The sequence below is a fragment of the Malaya genurostris genome, chromosome 3 (genome assembly GCF_030247185.1).
Source record: "Malaya genurostris strain Urasoe2022 chromosome 3, Malgen_1.1, whole genome shotgun sequence".
NCBI lineage: Eukaryota > Metazoa > Arthropoda > Insecta > Diptera > Culicidae > Malaya > Malaya genurostris.
The window spans coordinates 196,501,018-196,515,070 of NC_080572.1; the positions used below are offsets into that span (position 1 = coordinate 196,501,018).

The following is a 14,053-nucleotide window of genomic DNA, read 5'->3' on the forward strand; positions in this document are numbered from 1 at the left end:
ATACGATGGTTAAGGAAGCACTCCGAAGTGTAATTCGTTCATCGGCTTGTGACTCGGCGCGTTGTTTTGGTGAAAACATTGGTTTTTCTTCGACATACAAAGTCGTTTTTGCTTGATTTTTGCATTCAAATGATCTAGCCAAGTTATGTCATATTCGCAACAATTAATAATTGTTGACAGTCGATGATTATAGCATGTGCTTCCCAAAATACTGAAGATATAACGTTCCCAGTTAAATGTTGTGCTTTTGACCGCTCCGTATAAGGTTCATCTGTTACACTTCACTCAGATGATGATCTTTTTGATTCCGGAGTGAAGGGATGGATCCATGTTTTATCCATTGTCATATATCGAAACAAAAAATCTGATTTATTACTTGTAAACATGCCCTAACACTGCTCTGAATCATCAACACGATGTTGTTTTCAATTTACTGTAAATAAACGCGGTACCCACACTTGAAAAAAAGACTCTCTATAAAGCAGAGTATTTCTTGTTCATCAAGAAGCAATGATAAAAAAACACACAGAATTGTGTTGAATCCATAGCTTTAAAAATCTCGGTTGATTTTTCATTAGGGCGTATAAGCAAGTGACAGTTTCTCTTTAATCACTCTCTCTTTCGATTATTGTGATATGATTAAAAAGATTTTCTTTGATATCACTGTTCTGTTTGAAAGTCGAAAGTTTCGGGTATCATTTCATGCAAAGAGTTGAGTGATAAACGTGGAAACCGCTTGGTAATTAATAGAAGAGAAAGTAAACAAAGAGAAACTGTCACTTGAAATAATAAAAGTAGCTGTCACTTTTTTCTGACTGATCGATATGTTATGAAATTTCACACATATAGTCTTTTGAAAGTGGAACTATGGAACGGTCACAAAAAATATTGTGAGTTTCAATTAGAATATTGTTTTTCATAATTCGTCGTTATCTCCAGTACTGGAAATTTGTATAATTTCCACAATTTTTAGAATTTAAGAAAATTTTACGTTACTTCGAGAGTCAGAACATTTCACCTTTTTCATGTTTATCGGAGATTTGTGCTTGACCTTGAATGGAGCATTGATCGTGGTGGTTTTCTGATCGAAATTTCTAATTCTTCATGAAGGTTGTTTGGTGATTCAAGATTTTTGAAGTGACATTAATGGTGCCGTGCGTTTTTTTAATGAAAAGTTTCTCTATGAGTGATTTTGCCGAAAAAATTAACATATGGAGAAATATGGGTTTTCAAGTAACAAAAATGCAGGCTCTCAACTAAAAATTGCTGAATATTGACAACTCAGGAAAGATTCAAAAATCAAAAGCATATTTTATTCAATTGTTGTCCTTTAATTAGTCTTTTACCGAAGACTCTAATCAATTTTTCCTTGAACCCAAATATTTTCAACATCGATCAGCTTATTTTATACACTCAAGTGTCTTTCTATGCGATTTTTTAATGCGACTTTTTATGTGAATTTTCAAAGTTATGCATTTTTTATACGAGTTTTCAAAGCTATGCGGTTTTCTCATTTCGTTTTACAAATGCACGAAATGTCGAGATCTATTGTTATGTCGAAAAGTTGTCTCTCTAGGACTATTTTTACATAATATCAGATCTGGACGTTTCATGCATTTCTAAAACATTTAGCATCAAATTTCAAAATTCCAAATTCAAAAATCCCAAAATGTTGCAAAATTCCAAAGTAGATATTTCCCTAATCTATTTTTTTGGATATCACACCAGATCTTGATGTTTTACGAATTTCTAAGGCATCAGACAACAAAATAAATTCAGTTCGCTTTCACGCTTCATCCAAGTCAGTCGATAAAACAAAACCGCTTACGTCCAGGACGGAAGAAACCAAGTACAGTATTGTGTAGTGAACAATAGAACGATCTCGAAATGAGTGAACCAAACGAACAAAAGCTACCGCCGGTACGAAAGAATACAATTATTGTTGACTTCAGGCAGTGCAAAATTCGACCTTCGATACGAGAACTTGAAGGTTTGCTTAAAGAGCAAATGCATCTTGACATTAAACGTGTGCATTTACTTCAATGCAATAAGACAAATAATGTTGTTTACATTCAGTTTTATAAAGAGTTGGATGCAATTCAATTCGCAAAAGACGATAACAATGTTCACTATGTGGAGCACGAAAGCATTTAGTACAACATTCCAGTATATATGGAAGATAGTGCTAAAGAAGTGCGTGTGCATGATATTCCCTCAAGTTTCATCGATCCTTATATTCGCAAAACTATGTCCCAATACGAAGAGATTCTCTCTATCGAAAAAGAAAAGCGGAAGAATTTTTTCCCCGGTATTCTAAATGGCGTACGTTTGTTACGCATGCGCTTGAAGAGGCCTATACCTTCATATGTGATTTTCGGCCAAGATTCAAGGTTTCCGTGCAAATCACTTGTTACCTATGACAATCAGATGGTCACATGTCAATATTGCCAAAAAGCTGTTCACAACGGTAAGCCATGTGATAAACTGTAAGCCAATCGGTCACGTAAAGCTTGCACGCGAAAAGGCCTGAATAAAAATTTTATTAAAAAAATCAATAAATTCCTTACTTTTGCGATTTTTTTTCTCGAAGTTTTACGCTTTTAACGATTTTGTTTTATGCGATACGAATTCCCCGCATAAAAAAGACTGTAATTCGATTCTAAAGCTCCATTCACTTTATATATGAGCGCGCTGATAATTTTTTATGGCTTTCCCAGTGGTAGAGTGTTTCAGGAAGCCTTTTCAGGGATGAAAGTTTGGTTAAAATTTACAAGAATTAACAACCTTTTCCTTACCATAAATACGCTCTACCAACTAAGCTACTATGGTATATGTATGAACACAGTTCAAAAAGCAACCCGATTAAATAGTACTGAACACGTGCATGATACTTTGTACGCGCCGGTTGAAGTTCATATTGTCTCACTGCTGGTTGATCTCATTTCACAAATCTCGCTCCGACTCGACTTGGAGTGTGTTCTTAGAGAGGGATGGCTTTAGCATTGTTATTTTGTCTTATGCCACAGGTACACTTTTTTGTTCGATACTAGAGATTTAATTCGGGTCAGAAAACTTTCTGACCCGAATGCAGTGCAGTGTTAGCATTATCGTTCTCAAAAAATCCAAAATCAGCTATCATCACCGATAATAATCGTCGGTGATTATCGTTTACAAAATCATCACCGAGCATGATAACAAAAATCGTTTGATGTTCTGAAATTAATATTGGGACAGCATTATCACCTGGGGAAAATCTCATTCTTTTCAAAATCACTTCAGTGATATTCCGCACATGATTATGGATGACCATTCTCACGATTATCTGGTTTCACTAGCAGATGATGATATTCAGATGTCGGAAGTCTAATACGCAATAGCAATATGCAATGCAAAGACAGTAAAAAAACACGCTCTGAATTTCGATAATAGAGACAAAAGACTTTGTTTTAACTCCAGGATTGATTCACTCTCATGGTCTAATTGAATTAAACCCAATTAAACGCTATTTAGCATGAATTTTATAGAACTAACAGGAGTGCAGGGTTTTGCACAGCGTTTGGACCAGTTCTCTGCTGAGAAGCCATGTTGACTACGATAGCACTTGGTAAAGCGCCCTTCCACCGGGCTGATTAAAATGCTTGTTCGTGTTCGCTCTAGTCAAGTCCTGCACTCCTGTTACTTCTTTGTATGAAATTTAAGTAAATAGCGATAATATTTTTGAAACTGTTGCATGAAGATTAGTTTGAAATTCATTTTCAATGTCGACAAGCTGTCATAAATCAACATTTTTTTTAATGGAGGTAACCAAGATGTGTATTTTTGTGTTGCAATTCGTACTTGAAAGAGGCTAAAAAGTTGCTTAAGGAAGAAAAGTGTCTCAAAATATTGTTCCCATTTTTTATCATCCGGTTTCGGAGTTACGGGTTGTTGAGAGTAGTAGTCGACAAGGGAGTTCCCATATTGTATGACATAAATTGGGAAAAACTAGAAGAATGTATGTAAAGCTGTTCAATTTGCAAGCTTTGATGATTGATGACCAATCGAAGCACTGGAGAAAGTGGTTAATGTGGATCTCAAAAGATACTCACCTGAAACTTTTTTTATTTCGCAGATTAAATTTCCCAGTTTGGTTGCTTAGATTTGGTTGGAGTTCGTCAGGTTTTAGTGCTTTTGATTTTCAATTTTTGATTTCTAGTTTTGGTGTTTTAGTCCTATTATTTTTTCTCCCTTTTTAATGTTGTATTTTTAATACGTTTATTTAGGCCTGGTTTTAACCACCACTGGTCTTTCGTCAAGATGAATTTCATTTTTTCGATATAACTTACCTATTGTCAATAGATTTCGTTTTCAGCTTACATCAAACAGTATTCATATTATGATCTATATTTATTGTCTTTTCATTTTTTCAATCTTTAAATTTCCGTTTCTATTTTTTTTATGCAATTTCTATTCCACAATGATTTTTTCCTAGTCTGCATTCTAAGAGCAAATTCTGCAGCTAGGAGTTCTATATGGAAGATCTATAATAGAACAGAAACTGGAACAAACGTATCCCCAGTAAGCCGTTCTAGTTTTATTTCTTCTGTCAAATTTAAAACTGGTCTACGATGCCGTTCTATTTTTTGTATATTAAAAAAACACGAGTAAAACACTGCTGGGGCTGACAGTTTTTCTTGTTTTAAAATCAAGATTTAAATTTTGTAACTGACATAAATTATGCATCTAGAACTAGAACACTACTGAATATGCCCTGAACTGCTTGTTTTTCAGTATTCTTACACGTTTTCGTGTTACAATCTACGATTTTCAATCTTCATTTTTCGGTCTTTGTTATTTTCAATCTTCATTACTCTGTCTTTAAAACCTAATCCTCATTTTATTTTATTTATTCTGCATCAAACAAGTAACACTTATCATTATTTAGTTTTCATTTTACACTTTAAAGTTTTCATGTTTCAAATTTCATTTATCACTTTTATGTGCGTTTTCCAGTGCGGGAATTTCAATATTTTTGGGTTAGTTTTTATGTCTTCAGTTTTCAGTTTCCATTTATTAGCATTCTCTTTTTTCTGCTTTCAATTTCAGACTTTATTCTCGATGTGCACGTTTCTGTATTTTATTATCAGTTTTTATTTTTCAGTCTTCGCTTTCCTGTCTTTTGTTGCAATGCTATTTCACAATTCTGAATATTTGTTGCTCGTTTCTCAGTGTTACGCTCTCCATGTTTCAGTTTTTTTTTGTTATTTTTCAAGTCTTTCAAAATTTCTGTTCTAAATTTTCTGTTATTATTTTTCAGTTGTATTTCTTCAATATTCGTTAACAGTTTTCGTGTTTTCCCTAGTTTTTTGTCGAATTTAGGATTAAACATATTTTATCTTGATCCATTAGTTTTCTATTTCGGTTTTATTTTCATGTGTTTTATTCATTGTTCACTGAAAAAAAACTTGCTCAGTCTTTTTTTTTAGGATTTCACATTTAAATTATTACTCAGTCTTCATTTCTAAGGTTTTATTAGCAGTTTCCCCCCGCTAAACGACCAAAAAGGATCGGCATCGGGAAAAATAAATGAAATCAGCAGTTTCATTCAAAGTCGATTTAAAACAAAAATCTCGAAAACCTAAATGCTTTCATTTGTTTCATTTCATACTCGTTGTTTTCAGTATTTTGAATCTCCATTTCACTCGTACCTTTCAATTATTCTAATTCCTTGCATTCTTTTCCTTCCTTCATATACCAACTAACCAACCCATATTGTAATTTATTGCTTTGATTTATACTTGGTTTTGAACTTGTTTCACTTGTTCTGAGATTTAAATTCATTGCGTTCTGTCCAATCAGCTCTAAATTCTGATTATTTTACATTCAATCACTCTTCATAATCACAATTATTTGGTTGTTTTTTAAATGGTTTTAGTTTTTCGGTGTTTTTTAACCAATTCGAATCAATGTTTTTTTTATCTCAAATGATAAATCAGTATTAAATTGTTTGTGTGGTTTTTTATCATATATGGAACGTATTTTCACTGCATGAATTCATTGAGTGTGATTTATTTCAAAATAATTGATTTCTTTTTATCGAAAATAAAGCGGTTTTTCGTGCTCTTCTGTTCTGAACATGTGTTTAGATGTTTATTGATTTTTTTAACAAATACTTTTGATGAAACTTGTCTGGGATTGTTCTAGACAAAAGTGATGTTAGTGAACCCGATATTTGACCAAAGTTAGATTCGAAGGAAGTGAAAGTACTGCTTTAGGTTATACATTCCTCAGTATTCATCGCATTCATCAACAGCCTCGAGAACAAAAGCTTTAGCGTTTTTCATCAATGACTGACTTATAAAAGTTCGTCATTTCCCCAAAACTAAAACGGAATAGAACTGTTGATAGTTTTTTTTCTTCTGAGAGTCAAAACAAAAATACAATTTATAATGACGACTCAACTTTGTGGTTGCATTTCTTGCTTAGAGTGAATTGTAGACCGTATACCTGTCCATAATATCGCCCTATATAGAAGAGGCCGTTTGAGTCGTCGTACCTTTGTCAAGTAGGTGAGCAATAATTAGACGCGCCTGAATCAGCGTCGCTTTACCGTTATGAGGTAAGGATCGTGGTGTGGACTGGTTTCCTGATGTGGTGTTGTGAACGAAATGTGAAATAAAGTATAATTTGCCGAATGAAACCAAAACTAGAAAGTAGTTACGAACTCAAATCGGTTACATGCAACATCAATAAAATTCCGACTTTGGTTGTAAAAATATAATTACAATATCAAAATCTTCTAACTTTCGAAGTTTTTAAACCAATAACATTGTTTCGATGTTGTTCTAAAGTAGAACATTTCATATTTTCCAATAAGACCTTCTGGCATTCACGAGCAACGATATGAACCATCATCTAACCATCACAATGCATCCAATTCCGATACAGACCCAGCTGACTCAGCGCATCCGAATTCGAAATTCACGGAACGCAAATGCTCATTTCAACAGAACAGAAGTAAATGGTTTTCATTCGCGTTTGCTGTATTGTCGGTTTCCAGACTCTGAACGACCGCTGATTGCGGCAGAGTTTCTACTGACCGACAGTTCATTCATCGCGCTCATTGTACTGTACACTAATCAAAGGCGTCTCGTCCGCTGACTGCATAGAGTAAGAAAAAGTGAAATCGTTTCCTAGAATTGTGCGTCTGTTATGCATGTTCGTACACGTGTACTCTTCTATGTAGTACCACTGTAGAGATACGGACAAATGCATAAAACATTCACGGTATCGCTGTGCGTATGGTTCTGGATGTTAATTGTGGTGCAAAACAGCAAATATACTGCTTTACGCTTTCAAGCAACCGCCTGAATTGTTACAGGCGAGGAAAGGGGGGCCGGTTTGAATCGAGTTACGCGGTCACTTTCTCTTTGATTGAACACAATATTTTTCACACGATATTCTACCGACTCTAGTCATTTTCGTTTGATTATGACAAACTTTCAATTTATTTGATCAACATTGTTGGACGGTTTTATCATTGAAACATACAACCAAAATTGCTTCTAGTAACTGTTTAGTTGTCTAGAAAAATTAGTGGGAACGGGTATTACGTGATGGTGAGTCTTTCACTATTTTGGATCTTTTCCAAATTTCATCAGAATATGTTGCTGGTCAAAGAGGTGAATGATCGCGTAGTAGTGTCTCCTTTAACTTAAATCATTATTTCAATATCGCAATCCTAGATAGCTAAAACACTTTTTATGTAAGATGGAATTTCATGTTGAGTAACTCTTTATTTATCTCCTGTTACACTTTCTCTTGTCAATAAAAATCTAGTTTAGGCACAGATTGCTCAACCTGATCGACTCAGTTATCGCAATCACAATTAGACAGAGGTGTCAACAAACCCCAGTGAATGGCCTGATACAATCTTTGAGCAAACAAACCCAACAGAAACTTTTCCCTGTGTAAACAAAAGCAGTTCATTTTTAAAAGGGGTTCAATTGTTGTTATCAACAACATCGAAACTGCTATCGCTGGCCATTTAGAAACAGTTCACGCAGTTATCGCGATGGGTGGTGAGTCAATTAAATAGATAATCATGCTTTCGTAATTTCTGAGAGATATGTCGAATATTTAAAACTCCTGCTGTCCCAGTCGGTTCGGATACCTTTATTATCTAGCAAACATTGTAACAACTTTTGCGATTCATCTGCGGGAGTATCTTATATTTTCCACTTATTGGTAATCTATGTTACAATCGCAAAACGCTGATTGATGCAGATTTTTCTCGGAATACTGTTGTTCTTTATGACAAATATTTTCTAATTTGTCTAGCTTGACATGATTACGTTGCTTGGAAGAAGTGACAAATTCAGTACTGATAGGAACGTAGTTTTCACGTCACATTCATGATTAGATAGAAATCACCAGATTAAGGGAGGAACAAAACAAAACTGTTTCCGATCGCGTTTAAAAAATTGAATTTTTCATCTGAATGTACAAATAATTGATTGAAAACGAATGTCACGCTAACTCAAACAATTGTTGGTAGTACACTATCCCAAATTCTAAGGAAACTTTCTGAGCATGTGGACTTTGTCACAGAAATTCACTTTGAATACTTTCTTTTTCCAGAACTGACTCTTCTTTATGACTGTCCAAACATTTTTTTTAATAGTTATAGTCGAATAAAACCAATCCAGCAGCAATGTGTTACACTAGTGATTTTCACTAGTATAAAAATACCGAAAAGTTCCGACAGTGAAAGAATCGATTTTAAACATTTTGATGAAATTTCGTCTCAATACCAAAAGTATCAGCAATAATATATTTGAATTTCATCATTGGCTACTTTCTGAAAAAAGTGCGGATCGAAAAAAACGCGTTTTGTCGGTTACGTCACTTTTACCATTATATCTCCGGAGCCGGAAGTGACAGCCACTTGATCGTCGAGATTGATTCACAACCCAATATAGCTTTGAAACGAGCCTTGGTTGAGTTATCTCCGAGAAAATTGTGAGGAAAGAAAAATCTTTGGAAAGGTGCACGTACACACACGCATATACACATATACACATACAGATATTTCCCGATCTCGTCAAGCTAAGTCGAAAAGTGTTACATAAATAGTGGCACCTTTGCGTCTTCTTAGCGATTTAAATTGAACTGCTAGACGGAGATGGCAGTTGCCGAAAGTGAAACGCGAAGAAACTGGAAGTAATGATTATCCGAGAATCCAATGATATTCAATTTGTAAGGAGATTTCACAAAATATTCTAAAGCTAGTGTCCAGATTTTTGCAAAAAGTATCAGTACTACTGGACAATATAAAGTTTTATTTAGAAAAACTTGTTCTTCCTTAAAGTTCCCATCTTTCAGTCTATGGAGACATCAATTCATATTTTGGGACAAAATTTCCTAAAATAAAAAACGAATTAGTTAGTAAATTTTTGTAATCTAAATTTTTTAACCGATGTTTGCCTTTCTGATATATAAAAGTTATACAATCACTGTGAAAACCGATTTTTGAACCGAGGCCAGGAAGGCCGAGTGTCATATACCATTTGAAATAGTTCGTCGAGTACACAAAATAATGTCTTTATGGTTCCGGAATTATGGAGTAAAGTGTGTTAAAAATTTGATACCGTCACTTAAAGCGGCAAAACAAAAAAAAAGAATTTCTGAACTCGCCTCAAAAATTTTCCAATCGGTACTTATTGTCAGTAAGCGGCCAAACGAATTAATTTCGGCTTTCCTGGTTCCTGGTTTTCGATTAACGGCTGAAGATTGTAGACATATACTTACAAATGGATCACAGTCCCTTTTCTTGTACCGACTTCGATTATACCGGTTTCCGGATTCCGGTTTCGAAAGTACCTGCTATAGTGGGACTCATTTCCTTTTCTCAAAGATAGTCTAACCGATCTGAGTACTGATTCACGCTGTAGATTAAACTAGTTTATGGACAATCTTTATTGTTTTTCAAGAAACAAAGAATTATTTTGAAGAATACCACATTTAAATATAAAAAAAAGTGCGATTTACATTTAAATATAAAAATAGGTTTCGCTCCCAATCGGGCTCGGGGTTGGCAGCATTCAGATATTAATGAAATTTTCCGGTCATGTAATTTTCCAAAATTGATCTAGACTGCCTTTGGATAACGGCCAAACTTTTCTACCCATTTTTTAAACGGTTATAGTTTCACAACAACCTAATCGTACAATACTGTGTTGTACTAGTGATGTTCAAACTAGTTCTATCAAACGAATTGAGGAAACTTTGTATAGAATTTTTGTACCTTTTATTTAGTTTGTAAAAATAGGTTGTGCCATCGCAGAGAAAACTCAATGACATTATTTGTTACACACACAGACATTTGCTGATCTCTGTGAACATATTTAAATGATATATGGGTGTAAGAAGCTCTGTTTTTTAGAAATTATTGCTGTAGCAGTTTATATCAATATAAATATAAAATTGCTTTGACTTTGAAAATACTGACATCTTTCTAATATGTAATATTCGAACTATTATGTTGAAAATAACGAATCGTGCTCGATTGGAAACCTTACAAAATGTCATGGAAAAGGATGCAGTCTGTTAAGTGCTTAGAAACAATTACAATCGCTTAATCATGCATTGCTCAGAACTTCTACTACTGAGATGGAGAAAAAGTCGCTTGCACAAAAAATCGGATTTCAAAAAACTATGGCTTATTTTATTATATGATATGTATTACAACGAGGTATCTAAACTTCGGTACCTGTTCTTTTTTCAAGGTCAGTTGTGACAGATACTGTCACAAAACTGACATTTTGGACATCAAACTTTGTATTACCCAAAAAAGTAAACAATGGATCAAAAAACATTTGCTTTCTGGCTGACAAAAAGGTCTTCTATTTACAACTGGTCTGATCAAAATCGGCTCAGTCATCTCTGAGATCTACCCCTCTTTGTACTGTACCGGATGCACTGGAAATAGTGGTTATATATTCCTCAGTTCGTTGAGCTGAATCGATTGATATATGAAACTTGGCCCTCCAAAAGCAAAGCCTTGGTATTACATTCATTTGGTGAAATTTGACCTTCTATTTCAACAGACTGCGCAGTCAATTCATAGCGCACAGAACCATTGCATAGCTGGTACTGCGCCAATGTTTCAGCGCAATACATATCTCATTACAAAAGTTAATACAATCAAACCAATGTCCCCGCTTTACCCCCCTTTTCCTATCTGGTATCATATTGATATCAAAAGGAAGTGTGTATTAAAAAAACCTTTTTTATAAGCACTTGAACACTCAGCGAACACGTTCCTGCGGAATTCCGCCGGGCAGCCATTTAATATTTTTACTGTACTTCAACGACATCAACTTTACTCTAGAGTATCCTCGTCTATCGTTTGCTGTTCACACTAAGATCTATTACATTTGAAGCTCAGAAGATGCAGGTTTTCTACAACGACAGCTGCGCCGAGTGGTGTAAAGTTAACCGTATGAAATTGAAGATCTCGAAGAAAAAAGAGCCATTTCATTTCGAATACTTTCTGGAAGGATCTCCGACAGTCAGGACCACGTGTGTTAAAGACCTTGGTTCTCTTCTTGATGAGCAACTGACATTCAAGCAACACATCAGCTATGTTTTTTCTAAAGCTTTTTACAACTTAGGATTTGTAATGAGGATGGCTAAACATTTTACAGACGTATACTGCTTAAAATATCTGTACTGCTTACTTGTTCGTTCAACCCTGGAGTACTGTTCTGTCGTTTGGAATTCTCACTACGTTAACGGTGCTCATAGAATCGAATTGATACAACGAAGTTTCATTCGCTTCGCTCTTAGGCGTTTACGGTGGAACAATCCTCATCAACTACCAAGCTACGAAAGTCGCGGGTTACTAATCGGTCTCGATACAATACAAGTTCGACGAGATGTTACACGTGCTTTATTAGTAGCAGATGTTTTGAATGATAAGATTGACTGCCCTGCTTTTCTTCGCAAAATTAATATCAAAGTCCGACTAGCTCTTCATTTCCGAACTAACTAAGGTACTAACAATGCTATTATTGATCATTCAATAGCGTATCATTGGGATTTGACTTCAATCTATCACGCAGTATGATACTTGAAAATTTTGTTGTATATTACCAGAAATTATCATTAGGTCCATATACAATTGTTCTAACGGTTTTCCATCATTTTTACACCATTTTTTTATATCACGATTTCGCATAAGACATGGGCTCAGCGTTATCCTCATTATTCGATGCAAAAATCATTTGTGCAAGCTTCTATTTCTAAATTCTGAGAACAGTAAATAGTCGATAGGGGCTCAATCTGGCAAATGTGGTAGCAATTCATATTTCAAATCACTTTGAGAACAATTTTTTCATACTTATTTATTTATTCATTTAGGTATAATCAACAGACAGATTATTTATTTATTCATTTAGGTATAATCAACAGAATTTCAAATGAAAGGTCTTGTGGTCCCAAACAAAATTCCTGAATATTATTTGGATCCAACTTTCGGTTCCGAAGTTAAGGAGTAAAATTTGCAAAAAAAATGAAAATATGTGTTCTAACTTTTCTCATAGATGGCGCTACCGATTTTCACAAACTTAGGTTCAAATGAAAGCTGTGGTCCCATATGTAATTCCTGAATATCATCCGGATTCGACTTCCAGATCCGGAAATATAGAGTAAAGTGTGTTAAAAATTTCATACCATTACTGAAAGAGCGAAAAACCGTGAAAAAATTTCTAAATCGACCTCAAATTTTCTCCAATTGATAGTTTTTATCAGTAGACGATCAAACAAACCGATTTCGGTTATTCAAAGAAAATATTTTGAAGAATACCACAGTATTATATATGATAGTATGATTGATATGAGGAAGGCACCATTACACCACTAGGTGGATTAAAACACGTTTTATGTCAGTCAGTTTGCGTATTGATCTAAAAATAAAAAAAATAACTTTCTGAGTAGTCTTCGAATGATGCTATCGAATGTGCTTTCTGAGTTAAAAAAGGGGTTTTAGAACCATTTAAACTGCATGTCAAAAATATTTTAATTTACACCGCTATTAAAATTAATGCTAGGATCTATCACAATTAGTTAATCTGGTTTTTACGAAGATTTCTCGAGTTACTTTGTTAAAACCTAACATTACGCTTTCATGTCTTGCATGCGGAAGTTTTTCGAGTCAAATATGTTCTTTCGGATTGCCTTATGAGCATTAACATTGCGCGAAAAAACACTCCAGTCTAGTTCATTGTATCCTAGATGAAGCCATTAAAATTGCAGACACAGCTGACGCCACAACCATCACATGCTAGTAAAACTGCACACAAAATGAAACAATTTATTGAGACACCACCAGACAAGGCAGTGATCCTGTACTGTCTGACGTCGGCAGCCACAACGGCAGAAATGTTTACTCAATCGTTGCACTTATTTTATATGTGATAATGGAATTTTATTTGCTACTGTATTGAATGTGTGTTCTGCACCATCGAACAGCCTGGTCAAGACTTGTGTGGAGGCGTCAGTTATCTTAATTATTTTTTATTTAGATACCCGGAACCCGGTAAACAACAGAAAAATAAGAGAACACACTAGTAGCAATCAAAAGTAATGTGGTCGAGTGGTTGAATCTATTGATACATATGCATCAATGCAATCACGAGTAAATAAATCTGAATCGTATCAAAAACAGACTATTGGTCATTTTTTGATCTGGTTTCAATCTTAAAATATAGTTGACGTTGTATTGTACATAGTAACGTATCTAAACTATGTCTGCTGTATAGATAGGATGAAATTATCACTCAACCAATGATCATATCGGTGCCGTCTATGTATTTTTGAATTTCTTCAAGTTATAAACTTGAACTTGTTCGGAACGCAAACCGATGGACTTGGCGCCCACTTGAACGGAATTTTCACCATGAGGAGAATGTTAATTTGTTGTTAATTTATTCTGCAAAATAATCAACCGAATAGGAAACGGTTTTATAAGTATGGATATTTATCCGGGTGGAACATTTTTCATTTCTATTTT

The 14,053-nt window shown here is 34.6% G+C and overlaps 1 protein-coding gene across 15 annotated transcripts in view; it reads left to right on the top strand.

Annotated features, from left to right (window-relative positions):
• The window catches only part of LOC131437375 (formin-binding protein 1-like), a 231,350-nt gene that overhangs the window by 153,444 nt on the left and 63,853 nt on the right, over window positions 1-14,053 (top strand). The window lies entirely within an intron of this gene.